We start from the raw sequence: 13,578 nt of genomic DNA, 5'->3' as shown, positions 1-13,578 counted from the left end.
TCCCGAGTCCTCTCTAGCATACCTGCGATGCTCTGCGCCTCCCGACTCCTCTCTAGCATAGCTGCGTTGCTCTGCGCGTCCCGACTACTGTCTAGCATAGCTGCGTTGCTCTGCGCCTCCCGACTCCTCTCTAGCATAGCTGCGTTGCTCTGCGCCTCCCGACTCCTCTCTAGCATAGCTGCGTTGCTCTGCGCCTCCCGACTCCTCTCTAGCATAGCTGCGTTGCTCTGTGCCTCCCGACCTACTCTCTAGCATAGCTGCGATGCTTTGTCTCCCGAGTCCTCTCTAGCATAGCTGCATTGCTCTGCGCCTCCCGACTCCTCTCTAGCATACCTGCGATGCTCTGCGCCTCCCGACCTCTTTCTATAATAGCTGCAATGCTTTGTGTCTCCCGAGTCCTCTCCAGCATAGCTGCATTGCTCTGCGCCTCCCGACTACTCTCTAGCATAGCTGCGTTGCTCTGCGCCTCCCGACTCCTCTCTAGCATGCCTGCGATGCTCTGCGCCTCCCGACCTTTCTATAATAGCTGCGATGCTCTGCGCCTCCCGACTCCTCTCTAGCATAGCTGCGATGCTCTGCGCCTCCCGACCCCTCTCTAGCATAGCTGCGATTCTCTGCGCCTCCCGACTCCTCTCTAGCATAGCTGCGATTCTCTGCGCCTCCCGACTCCTCTCTAGCAAAGCGGTGATGTTGGGGCCACTTACTTTACTATTCTCCTGAATTAGCCATATATCTGTCCCCTCTCTGGGTCTCACAATCTACATTCCCTATCAGTATGTCTTTGGAATGTGGGAGGAAACCAGAGAACCCGGAGGAAACCCACGCAAACACCGGGAGAACATACAAACTCCTTGCAGATGTTGTCCTTTGTGGGATTTGAACCCAGGACTCTAGCCCTGCAAGGCTGCAGTGCTAACCACTGAGCCTCCGTACAGTGCTAACCACTGAGCCGCCTTGCTGATATACAGCTCTGGCAAAAATTAAGAGGCCACATCAAATCCCTGTCATGGGCAGCCCAATCTCCAGACCTGGACCGCATTGAAAACCTCTGGAATGTAATCAAGAGGATGATGGATAGTCACAAGCCATCAAAGAAGAACTGTACCAGGAGTGGCATACGGTCACCCAAAAGCAGTGTGAAAAACTGGTGGAAAGCATGCCAAGACACATGAAAGCTGAAATAAAAAATCATGGTAAAGCTATGTGCACACGTTCAGGAATTTTTGCGTTTTTTTCGCTATACAAATGCGATAAAACCGCAAAAAAAAGTATACTTTAAGCATCCTATTATTAGAATGCAATCCACAATTATTGTGCACATGTTGAGTTTTTTTCCGCGGCGGAATCGCATTCCGGAAAAAAACGCAGCATGTTCATTCTTTGTTCGGAATTGCAGGGATTCCGCACACATAGGAATGCACTGATCCACTTACTTTCCGCATGTGTCTATGCCCACCATGCGGGAAGTGAGCCGATCATGTGCGGTTGGTACCCAGGGTGAAGAAGAGGAGACTTAAAATAAAAAATTGTGATATTCTCACCTTCCTGCAGTCTTCCCGCTCCTCGCGATGCTTGCGTTCCCAGTGATGCTTTGCGGCAATGACTGCGAGACCGCTACATCATCTGGGGTCATTGCCACTAGGCATTACTGGGAACGAGAGCAGCGGGAAGCCTGCCGGGGATGCCGGAAGGTGAGAATATCACGATTTATTTATTTATTTTTTTTATTTTTAACGTTAGAATCTTTTTACTATTGATGCTGCATAGGCAGCATCAATAGTAAAAATCAAACACTATGTTTGTGTGATCAACCTGTCAATCAGTTTTCCAAGCGATGCTACAGATCGCATGGAAAACACTAGCATTCTGCAAGCTAATTACACTTGTAAAACGCTAGTGTTTAGCGGGAAAATGCATGCCAATTTCCAGACGTGTGCACACAGCCTTATTCCACAAAATATTGATTTCTGAACTCTTCTTGAGTGAAAACATTAGTATTGTGTTCCTAAATGATTATGAACTTGTTTTCTTTGCATGATTTGAGGTCTGCAAGCATTGCGGTTTTTTTTTTTAATTTTGACTATTTCTCCTTTTCAGAAAAAAAATACAAAATTTATTACATGGAAATTTGGAGACATGTTGTCAGTAGTTTATAGAATAAAAGAACAATTTTCATTTTACTCAAAAATATACCTATAAAGAGAAAAATCAGAGAAACTGAATATTTTGCAGTGGTCTCTTAATTTTTGCCAGAGGTGTGTATATATACACTGCTTATAAAAATAAAGGGAACACTTAAACAACAGAATATAACTCCATGTAAATCAAACTTCTGTGAAATCAAACTGTCCACTTAAGAAGCAACACTGATTGACAATCAATTTCACATGCTGTTGTGCAAATGGAATAGACAACAGATGGAAATTATTGGCAATTATCAAGACACCCTCATTAAAGGAGCGGTTCTGCAGGTGGGGACCACAGACCACATCTCAGTACCAATGCTTTCTGGCTGATGTTTTGGTCACTTTTGAATGTTGGTTGTGCTTTCACACTCGTGGTAGCATGAGACGGACTCTATAACCCACACAAGTGGCTCAGGTGGTGCAGCTCATCCAGGATGGCACATCAATGCGAGCTGTGGCAAGAAGGTTTGCTGTCTCTGTCAACGTAGTGTCCAGAGGCTGGAGGCGCTACCAGGAGACAGGCCAGTACACCAGGAGACGTGGAGGGGACCTAGGAGGGCAACAACCCAGCAGCAGGACCACTACCTCCGCCCTTGTGTAAGGAGGAACAGGAGGAGCACTGCCAGAGCCCTGCAAAATGACCTCCAGCAGGCCACAAATGTGCATGTGTCTGCACAAACGGTTACAATCTGACTCCATTAGGATGGTCTGAGTGCCCAACATCCACAGATGGGGGTTGTGCTCACAGCCCAACACCGTGCAGGACGCTGGCCATTTGCCACAGAACACCAGGATTGGCAGATTCGCCACTGGTGCCCTGTGCTCTTCACAGATGAAAAGCAGGTTCACACTGAACGCATGTGACAGAGTCTGGAGATGCCGTGGAGAGCGATCTGCCTGCAACATCCTTCAGCATGACTGGTTTTGCAGTGGATCAGTAATGGTGTGGGGGGGCATTTCTTTGGAGGGCAGCACAGCCCTCCAGATGCTCGCCAGAGGTAGCCTGACTGCCATTTGGTACCGAGATGAGATCCTCAGACCCCTTGTGAGACCATATGCTGGTGCGGTTGGCCCTGGGTTCCTCCTAATGCAGGACAATGCCAGACCTCATGTGGCTAGAGTGTGTCAGCATTTCCTGCAAGATGAAGGTATGGACAGGCCCGCCCGTTCCCCAGACCTGAATCCGATTGAACACATCTGGGACATCATGTCTCGCTCCATCCACCAACGTCACGTTGCACCACAGACTGTCCAGGAGTTGGTGGATGCTTTAGTCCAGGTCTGGGAGGAGATCCCTCAGGAGACCATCCGCCGCCTCATCAGGAGCATGAGCAGGCATTGTAGGGAGGTCATACAAGCACGTGGAGGCCACACACACTACTGAGCATCAGTTCCTTGCCTTGAGGCATTTCCGCTGAAGTTGGATCAGCCTGTAATTTGATTTTCCACTTTGATTTTGAGCATCATTCCAACTCCAGACCTCCGTGGGATATTAGTTGTGATTTACATTGATAATTGTTATGTTTTATTGTTCTGAACACATTCCACTATGTAATGAATAAAAATTTGCAACTGGAATATTTCATTCAGAGATATCTAGGATGTGGGATTTTAGTGTTCCCTTTATTTTATTTTTTTTGAACAGTGTATCTACATTACATGACACATGAAATACACGGTTTCTGTCAGGCATATTTACATGCCAGGGACGTATTCAAGGAGTGCAGGACATTGAACTGGCCCCATACCCCTTACAGGCATCATGTTGCAGACAGTGCAGCAAGAAGGCACTCATGTCGAGCGCTTCCATGAGGTTCAAGACCATGGTGTATTGGAGGCGGGGTAATACTTAAGTTGCTTCCTCTGTCCCCTCCTGCCAACCATGGACAATTTGAGAGGATCATTATCCTCTTCATCTCCTGACTGTTCCGCTCCCATCATATCTTCCTCCTCGTCCTCCTTCATTTGTTCCTCTGCTCCTGTACCTTCACTAAGGTCTCATACACAGCACTATGAAAAAAATGTGTTCTGATTTTTGTCCAGAAAAGTAGGACGAGTGTCATGCAAGTGCCAAGCGATTTTCATGTTAGTACAATCCAATTTTTTACACCTAGCATCCAATTGACATCCGAATGCAATGTAATTTTAACATAAGCTTTTACATAGAGTAATTCTGTCATTTACACATATTTTTCAAAGGAAGCATTCTTCAATACATATACAGTACAGGCAAAAGTTTGGACACACCTTCTCATTTAAAGATTTTTCTGTATTTTCATGACAATGACTATTGTACATTCACACTGAAGGCGTCAAAACTATGAATTAACACATGTGGAATTATATACTTAACAAAAATGTGTGAAAAAACTGAAACTATGTCTTAGGGTACCGTCACACATTGAAATTTTCATCGCTGCGACGGCACGATTCGTGACGTCGCAGCGTCGTATAATCATCGCTCCAGCGTCGTAGACTGCGGTCACACGTTGCAATCACGGCGCTGGAGCGATGCCGAAGTCCCCGGGTAACCAGGGTAAACATCGGGTAACTAAGCGCAGGGCCGCGCTTAGTAACCCGATGTTTACCCTGGTTACCAGCGTAAACGTAAAAAAACAAACAGTACATACTCACCCGTCGGTGTCCTTCAGGTCCCTTGCCGTCTGCTTCCTGCTCTGAGTGCAGCCGTACAGTGAGAGCAGATCGCAGCACCGCTGCGCTCTTCTCTCACTTTCCGGCCGGCACTCAGAGCAGGAAGCAGACGGCAAGGGACCTGAAGGACACCGACGGGTGAGTATGTACGGTTTGTTTTTTTACGTTTACGCTTGTAACCAGGGTAAACATCGGGTTACTAAGCGCGGCCCTGCGCTTAGTTACCCGATGTTTACCCTGGTTACAAGCAAAGACATCGCTGGATCGCTGTCACACACAACGATCCAGCGATGTCAGCGGGTGATCAAGCGACGAAAGAAAGTTCCAAACGATCTGCTACGACGTACGATTCTCAGCAGGGTGTCTGATCGCAGTAGCGTGTCAGACACAGCGATATCGTAACGATATCGCTAGAACGTCACGAATCGTAACGTCGTAGCGATGGAAATTTCAATGTGTGACGGTACCCTTATACAGGTCCTTCTCAAAAAATTAGCATATAGTGTTAAATTTCATTATTTACCATAATGTAATGATTACAATTAAACTTTCATATATTATAGATTCATTATCCACCAACTGAAATTTGTCAGGTCTTTTATTGTTTTAATACTGATGATTTTGGCATACAACTCCTGATAACCCAAAAAACCTGTCTCAATAAATTAGCATATCAAGAAAAGGTTCTCTAAACGACCTATTACCCTAATCTTCTGAATCAACTAATTAACTCTAAACACGTGCAAAAGATACCTGAGGCTTTTAAAAACTCCCTGCCTGGTTCATTACTCAAAACCCCCATCATGGGTAAGACTAGCGACCTGACAGATGTCAAGAAGGCCATCATTGACACCCTCAAGCAAGAGGGTAAGACCCAGAAAGAAATTTCTCAACAAATTGGCTGTTCCCAGAGTGCTGTATCAAGGCACCTCAATGGTAAGTCTGTTGGAAGGAAACAATGTGGCAGAAAAAGCTGTACAACGAGAAGAGGTGACCGGACCCTGAGGAAGATTGTGGAGAAGGACCGATTCCAGACCTTGGGGAACCTGAGGAAGCAGTGGACTGAGTCTGGTGTGGAAACATCCAGAGCCACCGTGCACAGGCGTGTGCAGGAAATGGGCTACAGGTGCCGCATTCCCCAGGTAAAGCCACTTTTGAACCATAAACAGCGGCAGAAGCGCCTGACCTGGGCTACAGAGAAGCAGCACTGGACTGTTGCTAAGTGGTCCCAAGCACTTTTTTCTGATGAAAGCAAATTTTGCATGTCATTCGGAAATCAAGGTGCCAGAGTCTGGAGGAAGACTGGGGAGAAGGAAATGCCAAAATGCCTGAAGTCCAGTGTCAAGTACCCACAGTCAGTGATGGTGTGGGGTGCCATGTCAGCTGCTGGTGTTGGTCCACTGTGTTTCATCAAGGGCAGGGTCAATGCAGCTAGCTATCAGGAGATTTTGGAGCACTTCATGCTTCCATCGGCTGAAATGCTTTATGGAGATGAAGATTTCATTTTTCAGCACGACCTGGCACCTGCTCACAGTGCCAAAACCACTGGTAAATGGTTTACTGACCATGGTATTACTGTGCTCAATTGGCCTGCCAACTCTCCTGACCTGAACCCCATAGAGAATCTGTGGGATATTGTGAAGAGAAAGTTGAGAGACGCAAGACCCAACACTCTGGATGAGCTTAAGGCCGCTATTGAAGCATCCTGGGCCTCCATAACATCTCAGCAGTGTCACAGGCTGATTGCCTCCATGCCACGCCGCATTGAAGCAGTCATTTCTGCCAAAGGATTCCCGACCAAGTATTGAGTGCATAACTGAACATTATTATTTGATGGTTTTTTTGTTTGGTATTAAAAAACACTTTTATTTGATTGGTCGGGTGAAATATGCTAATTTATTGAGACAGGTTTTTTGGGTTATCAGGAGTTGTATGCCAAAATCATCAGTATTAAAACAATAAAAGACCTGACAAATTTCAGTTGGTGGATAATGAATCTATAGTATATGAAAGTTTAATTGTAATCATTACATTATGGTAAATAATGAAATTTAACACTATATGCTAATTTTTTGAGAAGGACCTGTATTCTAGGTTCTTCAAAGTAGCCAACTTTTGCTTTGATGACTGCTTTGCACACTCTTGGCATTCTCTTGATGAGCATAAAGAGGTAGTCCCTGGAAATGGTTTTCCAACAATCTTGGAGGAGTTCCCAGAGATGCTTAGCACTTGTTGGCCCTTTTGCTTTCACTCCGCGGTCCAGCTCACCCCAATCCATCCCGATTGGGTTCAGGTCTGGTGACTGTGGAGGCCAGGTCACCTGACGTAGCACCCCATCACTCTCCTTCTTGGTCAAATAGCCCTTACACAGCCTGGAGATGTGTTTGGGGTCATTGTCCTGTTGAAAAATAAATGATGGTCCAACTAAATGCAAACCGGATGGAATAGCATGCCGCTGTAAGATGCTGTGGTAGCCATGCTGGTTCAGTATGCCTTCAATTTTGAATAAATCCCCAACAGTGTCACCAGCAAAGCCCCCCCACACCATCACACCTCCTCCTCCATGCTTCACGGTGGGAACCAGGCATGTAGAGTCCATCCGTTCACCTTTTCTGCGTCGCACAAAGACACGGTGGTTGGAACCAAAGATCTCAAATTTGGACTCATTAGAGAAAAGCACAGATTTCCACTGGTCTAATGTCCATTCCTTGTGTTCGTTAGCCCAAACAAGTCTCTTCTGCTTGTTGCCTGTCCTTAGTAGTGGTTTCCTAGCAGCTATTTTACCATGAAGGCCTGCTGCACAGTCTCCTCTTAACAGTTGTTGTAGAGATGTGTCTGCTGCTAGAACTCTGTGTGGCATTGACCTGGTCTCTAATCTGAGCTGCTGTTAACCTGCGATTTCTGAGGCTGGTGACTCAGATAAACTTATCCTCAGAAGCAGAGGTGATTCTTGGTCTTCCTTGATGGTTTCTGCCACTGCACTTGGGGACACTTGCAAAGTTTTCCCAATTTTTTGGACTGACTGACCTTCATTTCTTAAAGGGAACCTGTCACCCCGTTTTTTCCGTATGAGATAAAAATACCGTTAAATAGGGCCTGAACTGTGCATTACAATAGTGTATTTTGTGGACCCTGATTCCCCACCTATGCTGCCGAAATACGTTACCAAAGTCGCCGTTTTCGCCTGTCAATCAGGCTGGTCTGGTCAAATGGGTGTGGTGACATCGCTGTTCCTTCCCCCAGATCTTGCTTATTTTTCCGTTGGTGGCGTAGTGGTGTGTGCATGCCCAAGGCCCGAATCCACTTCATAGGTGTGGAAAGAGCGCGATCTGCGCTATTCCCCTGGTGATCGGTGGGGGCGGCCATCTTCCTGTGGCCGCGCGTGCGCAGATGGAGCGCTCTGCTGCCCACGGCTTCAGGAAAATGGCCGCAGGATGCCGCACGTGCGCAGATGGAGATCGCGGCGGCCATTTTCCTGAAGCCGAGATGCGAACTCTGCTTCAGGAAAATGGCCGCCGCGATCTCCATCTGCGCACGCGCGGCTTCCCGCGGCCATTTTCCTGAAGCCGCGGGCAGCAGAGCGCTCCATCTGCGCACGCGCGGCCACAGGAAGATGGCCGCCCCCACCGATCACCAGGGGAATAGCGCAGATCGCGCTCTTTCCACACCTATGAAGTGGATTCGGGCCTTGGGCATGCGCAAACCACTACGCCACCAACGGAAAAATAAGCAAGATCTGGGGGAAGGAACAGTGATGTCACCGCACCCATTTGACCAGACCAGCCTGATTGACAGGCGAAAACGGCGACTTTGGTAACGTATTTCGGCAGCATAGGTGGCGAATCAGGGTCCACAAAATACACTGTTGTAATGCACAGTTCAGGCCCTATTTAACGGTATTTTTATTTCATACGGAAAAAACGGGGTGACAGGTTCCCTTTAAAGTAATGATGGCCCTCATTTTTCTTTACTTAGCTGCTTTTTTCTTGCCATAATACAAATTCGAACAGTCTATTCAGTAGGACTATCAGCTGTGTATCCACCAGACTTCTGCTCAACACAACTGATGGTCCCAACCCCGTTTATAAGGCAAGAAATCCCACTTACTAAACCTGACGGCACACCTGTGAAGTGAAAACCATTCCTGGTGACTACCTCTTGAAGCTCACCAAGAGAATGCCAAGAGTGTGCAAAGTAGTCATCAAAGCAAAAGGTGGCTACTTTGAAGAACCTAGAACAGTGTTCCCCAAGGTCGGTCCTCAAGAGCCACCAACAGGTCACGTTTTCAGGATTTCCTTAGTATTGCCCAGGTGATGGAATTATTGCCTGTGCAGGTGATGCAATTATCACCTGTGCAATACTAAGGAAATACTGAAAACATGACCTGTTGGTGGCTCTTGAGGAGCGAACTTGGGGAACACTGACCTAGAATATAAGACATATTTTCAGTTGCTTCACACTTTTTTGTTAAGTATATAATTCCACATGTGTTAATTCATAGTTTTGATGCCTTCAGTGTGAATGTACAATTTTCATAATCATGAAAATACAGAAAAATCTTTAAATGAGAAGGTGTGTCCAACTTTTTCTCTGTACTGTACATCTAGATAGCAGGTTACATGATACAACTATAAAGCCTGTCAACCAGCACAGACACTGAGCAGAGTATGCTAGCGCTGCTCAGTGTCTCACGGTGAATTCCTATGACCCGACTGACGTCACAGCGGGTATGAGAAAGTTCCCATGCTCGTGGTGCTGGTAGAAAGGTCCTGGGAGTTCACAGCCAATGAACTCCGTTCAACTCACTGACGTCAGCATGAGCGCCGTGGAAAAAGTTGTATCGGCATGGTTACAGTGATGGCAGTGAGGTGACAGGAGTTCACCGCGATACCATAAGCTGTGCAAACACGCACAGCTCAGTGTCTTTGTTGGCTGGCAGGCTATATAGTCGCATCATGCAACAATGCAGCCTGTCATCTAGATGTGGCAGAGCTAAAAGCATCACATGACAAATGGATTATCTCCTCGGTGGACAGGTGAGAAATATTTTTGTTTATTATAATTCTTTTACAGGGGACATTGGCTTCAGTGGACTGGGCAATGACGTGAGTATGCTTTAATTTAGATTCAATAATGGAGTTTGTGTCATTCCTTAAATTAAAGGGACACTGTCACCCCCTCCAGCCGTAATAAACTAAAAGAGCCACCTTGTGCTTGTTATGTATTATGCACAGTGCGGGGCTGGGATTCGCAAGCTGGGTTGCCGCACAGGCGCAGTCTGCGAGACTGCATCTGAGGTCAGACGGGCAGCAAACACTGCTCCTGCCCCAGGCAGAACAAAACAGCGCAGGCGCCGAACTTGATTTGAAAACAGGGCGGAGGGGGAGGCGCCCGGCGCCGAAGATTTGAGCGACGGCAGTGTGGCGGTCTCAGCAGAGGGGTTAAGACCTGCCTCCAGGGCTAAAGACAGGTATTTTGGCGAAATTATAAACCGCTTTATTTTGGCTATAACTGCACCACAAACTAAAAGAGCCACCTTGTTAGAATGCAGCATTACTGCTGCACAAGGTGGCTCTTTTAGTTTATAACGGCTGGAGGGGGGTGACTGTCCCTTTAAATGACTTTATTCTGGGTGTGTCTTTTTTATACAATATCACTATCGGATTAGTATAGCGGCATCTTATAGACGCCTCTCCATTACTAAACTCTGGGCTTGATGTCACTGTGGAGAAACGGGGGTTCAGCGGATGCCCTGGTCCGCTAGCCGAAACCGCATGTTCCAGGGATCATCCCACCTAACACCCGCCCTCCTTTCACTGTGTGCATAATGCTTCTCAGACAACACAGGGTAAGAGTAAAACAGTGTGGCAATAATTTATTGAAACACCAACACACAATAGGATATAGAACAGTTTATGTAAATACCCAAGATGGTGCAAATTACAGATTCTCACCCTTCTGCTGACTCGTCATAATTAGTGATGAGCGAATGTACTCGTTGCTTGGGTTTTCCCGAGCACGCTCGGGTGGTCTCCGAGTAGTAATGACTGCATGGAGATTAAGTTTTCATCACCTCAGCAGCATGATTTATAGCTATTAGCCAGCTTGATTACATGTGGGGCTTCCCTAGCAACCAGGCAACCCTACATGTACTCAGCCTGGCTAATAGCTATAAATCATTCAGCTGCCGCAAAGAAAACGAAATCTCTGAACACTAACAAATACTTAGAGGTCACTCGAGCGTGCTCGGGAAAACCCGAGCAAGAGTATACTCGCTCATCACTAATCATAATAAGACCAGCTGTTACTTCAGCACTTTCAGGGCCAACTACCCCACCTGTGACATGCACAGAGAGGAGGTAATGACAAACTTAGGAAGCGGACAGTCCATTTGGGTACAGACAGGGCCAGTTTACCGGAGGGTCACAACCTGGCTTCAGCTTCCAGGGCCGACGTCCCCACCTGTTGCACCAACAGAGAGAAGGTAATGACAAGCTATGGAAGATGACAGTCCAATCAGGTGCAAGGCTAGTTGACCAGAGGAACACAATCTGGCTTCTCTGAATATCTCCATGGAGCCAGGCGAGCGGTGGGTCTCATTCCTAGCTTTCACAAACGTATCCATGGTTCAGCAATGGTCAATGGAGCAGATCTGTATTCTTCCAGCCAGGGCCGAGGTCTCCTAAACGGACATCCTGTAGAATGACAGATCTGTGTCCCTCATGATGGAGCCATGATGTTTTGACTGCTGCCCTGTAGAGTCTCTCGTTGTTTGGATCTCTTGGCTGTCTGCAGGTATCTCTGTTATAGAGGGGCATCTCCTTTTTTTATAGTTAACAACTGACCTTCAAATTAGAATCCAGAGGTCAAGAGAAAAATGTGATGAGGATCTATATCATCCAACCGATTATATATGTGAATGTGATGAGGTTGACTCGCATTGCTTGACAATTTAATCAATTTGCTTAGTGTTTACTCCTGTTTTGCAGGTCAACAAGCTAGCTGCCCTGGACAATGTGTAAATGGCATATATCACTAGTCATCCAGGATAACAGCACAGTATGTTACATCAAATGTTTACTTACAAGACAACCAGAAAGAAACAACCCCATAAGTATCACTCCACTTGCCATCTAACCAGGGCAAGTGGAAAGAGCGAGGCTAAGTGGGGCAGCTGAGACCTAATGTTTTAGTCTGGGAGGGAGCCTATATCAATGGCCTCTTCCTAGGCTATTAATATCAGCCCATAGCTGTCTGCCTAGCCTTTGCTGGTTATTAATTATAGGGGGACAGTACATTTTTTTTTTTGGGGGGGGGTTGGGTCTCCCATTTTAATAACCAGGAAAGGCTAAGCATACAGCTGTGAGCTGATATTAATAGCCTAGGAAGCTCCATGGGCATTACACCCTTCCCAGGCTATAAACATCTGACCCCAGCTATCCGCTTTCCCTCCGCTTGTTAATAAAATTTTGAGGGACACCACAGCATTTTTCTTCAGAAAAAATCGGATGGGACTTGCATGGTCCAAGTGCAGTGTGATTTTTTTTTCCCACACCCATTGACTTGCATTGGCGAGTCTCATCCGAGATACAAGGACAATCGCAGCATGCTGCTATTTTTTTTCTCAGTCCGATTTCAGCTGAGAAAAAAAATAGCAGATGAGCTGTGACTCATAGCTTAACATTGGACAGAGTGCAATCTGATTTTTTATTGGATTGCACTCTTCCGTTTTCCTCGAAGATGAGTATGAGCCCTAACATTCTGGTACCATGAGCCCCACACAATCATGTAATCCATCCTCCCATGGCATACGCTTGTGAGACGACGTCTAAAACTTAAGAGATATTGTTATTAGTGATGAGCGAGTGTACGAGTTTTCATCGCGGCAGCTGAATGATTTACAGCTACTAGCCAGGCTGAGTACATGTGGGGGTTGCTAGGGTATCCCCACATGCAAGCTAGTAGCTGTAAATCATTCAGCTGCAGCGATGAAAACTAAATCTCCGAGCAGTCATAAATACTCGGAGGTCACCAGAGCAACGAGTACACTCGCTCATCGCTAATTGTTATCCCTTCCGCATCCTACTGTTTCCTCCTCTTCCTATGTGACCACCACCTCCTCATGCAGACTACTCAAAGTGTGCTCCAGCATGTAGATGACCAGAACAGCAATGCTGATGACGGCATCATGAACGCTAATCGTTTTAGTAGCCATTTCAAAACTGCAGAAGGGTGCAGAGGTCCTTCATCTGTGCCCACTACACAAGCGTGATTTGCACCATGTCCGTACAGCATTGGCCCAGGCTATGCAAAATGGCATACTGCACCAGGGCTCATCACTGCTGCCAGTCGCTGCAACATATGCAGCGTCGTCACATTGCATATCAACCAGTTAATCGATAGCCCGAAAGACCTCTGTAGCGATGCAAGTCGATGACCCATGGAGTGTGAATCGCAGAAGTGAGCACAGAGCAACTGTGCTTTATGCAGCAGCGCATGTAGGCCAGGAAAGTGGCGGAGAAATTGCTGTACCACCAGGTTGAGAACGTCAGCCACGCAAGGCACATGTGTGAGGTTGCCCCAGCATAGGATCACATCCAGGTTTGTATTGTTATCACATATGACCTTTCCTGCCTTCAGGTTCAATGGAGACAGCCATTGCTCAAACTCGGCCTGGATAGCTGTCCATAATTCTTGAGCTGTGTGACTTATCTCCCAAGTATATTAATTTAAACACTGC

At 46.7% G+C, this 13,578-nt stretch overlaps 1 protein-coding gene across 1 annotated transcript in view; it reads right to left on the bottom strand.

Moving 5' to 3' along the window:
• Positions 1–13,578, bottom strand: part of LOC143793497 (uncharacterized) — a 300,046-nt gene that overhangs the window by 244,761 nt on the left and 41,707 nt on the right. The window lies entirely within an intron of this gene.

This window comes from Ranitomeya variabilis, chromosome 1, assembly GCF_051348905.1.
Source record: "Ranitomeya variabilis isolate aRanVar5 chromosome 1, aRanVar5.hap1, whole genome shotgun sequence".
NCBI classification, from domain to species: domain Eukaryota; kingdom Metazoa; phylum Chordata; class Amphibia; order Anura; family Dendrobatidae; genus Ranitomeya; species Ranitomeya variabilis.
The sequence above is the reverse complement of the archived record's forward strand: the minus strand, read 5'-3'. Positions and strand labels throughout refer to the sequence as shown.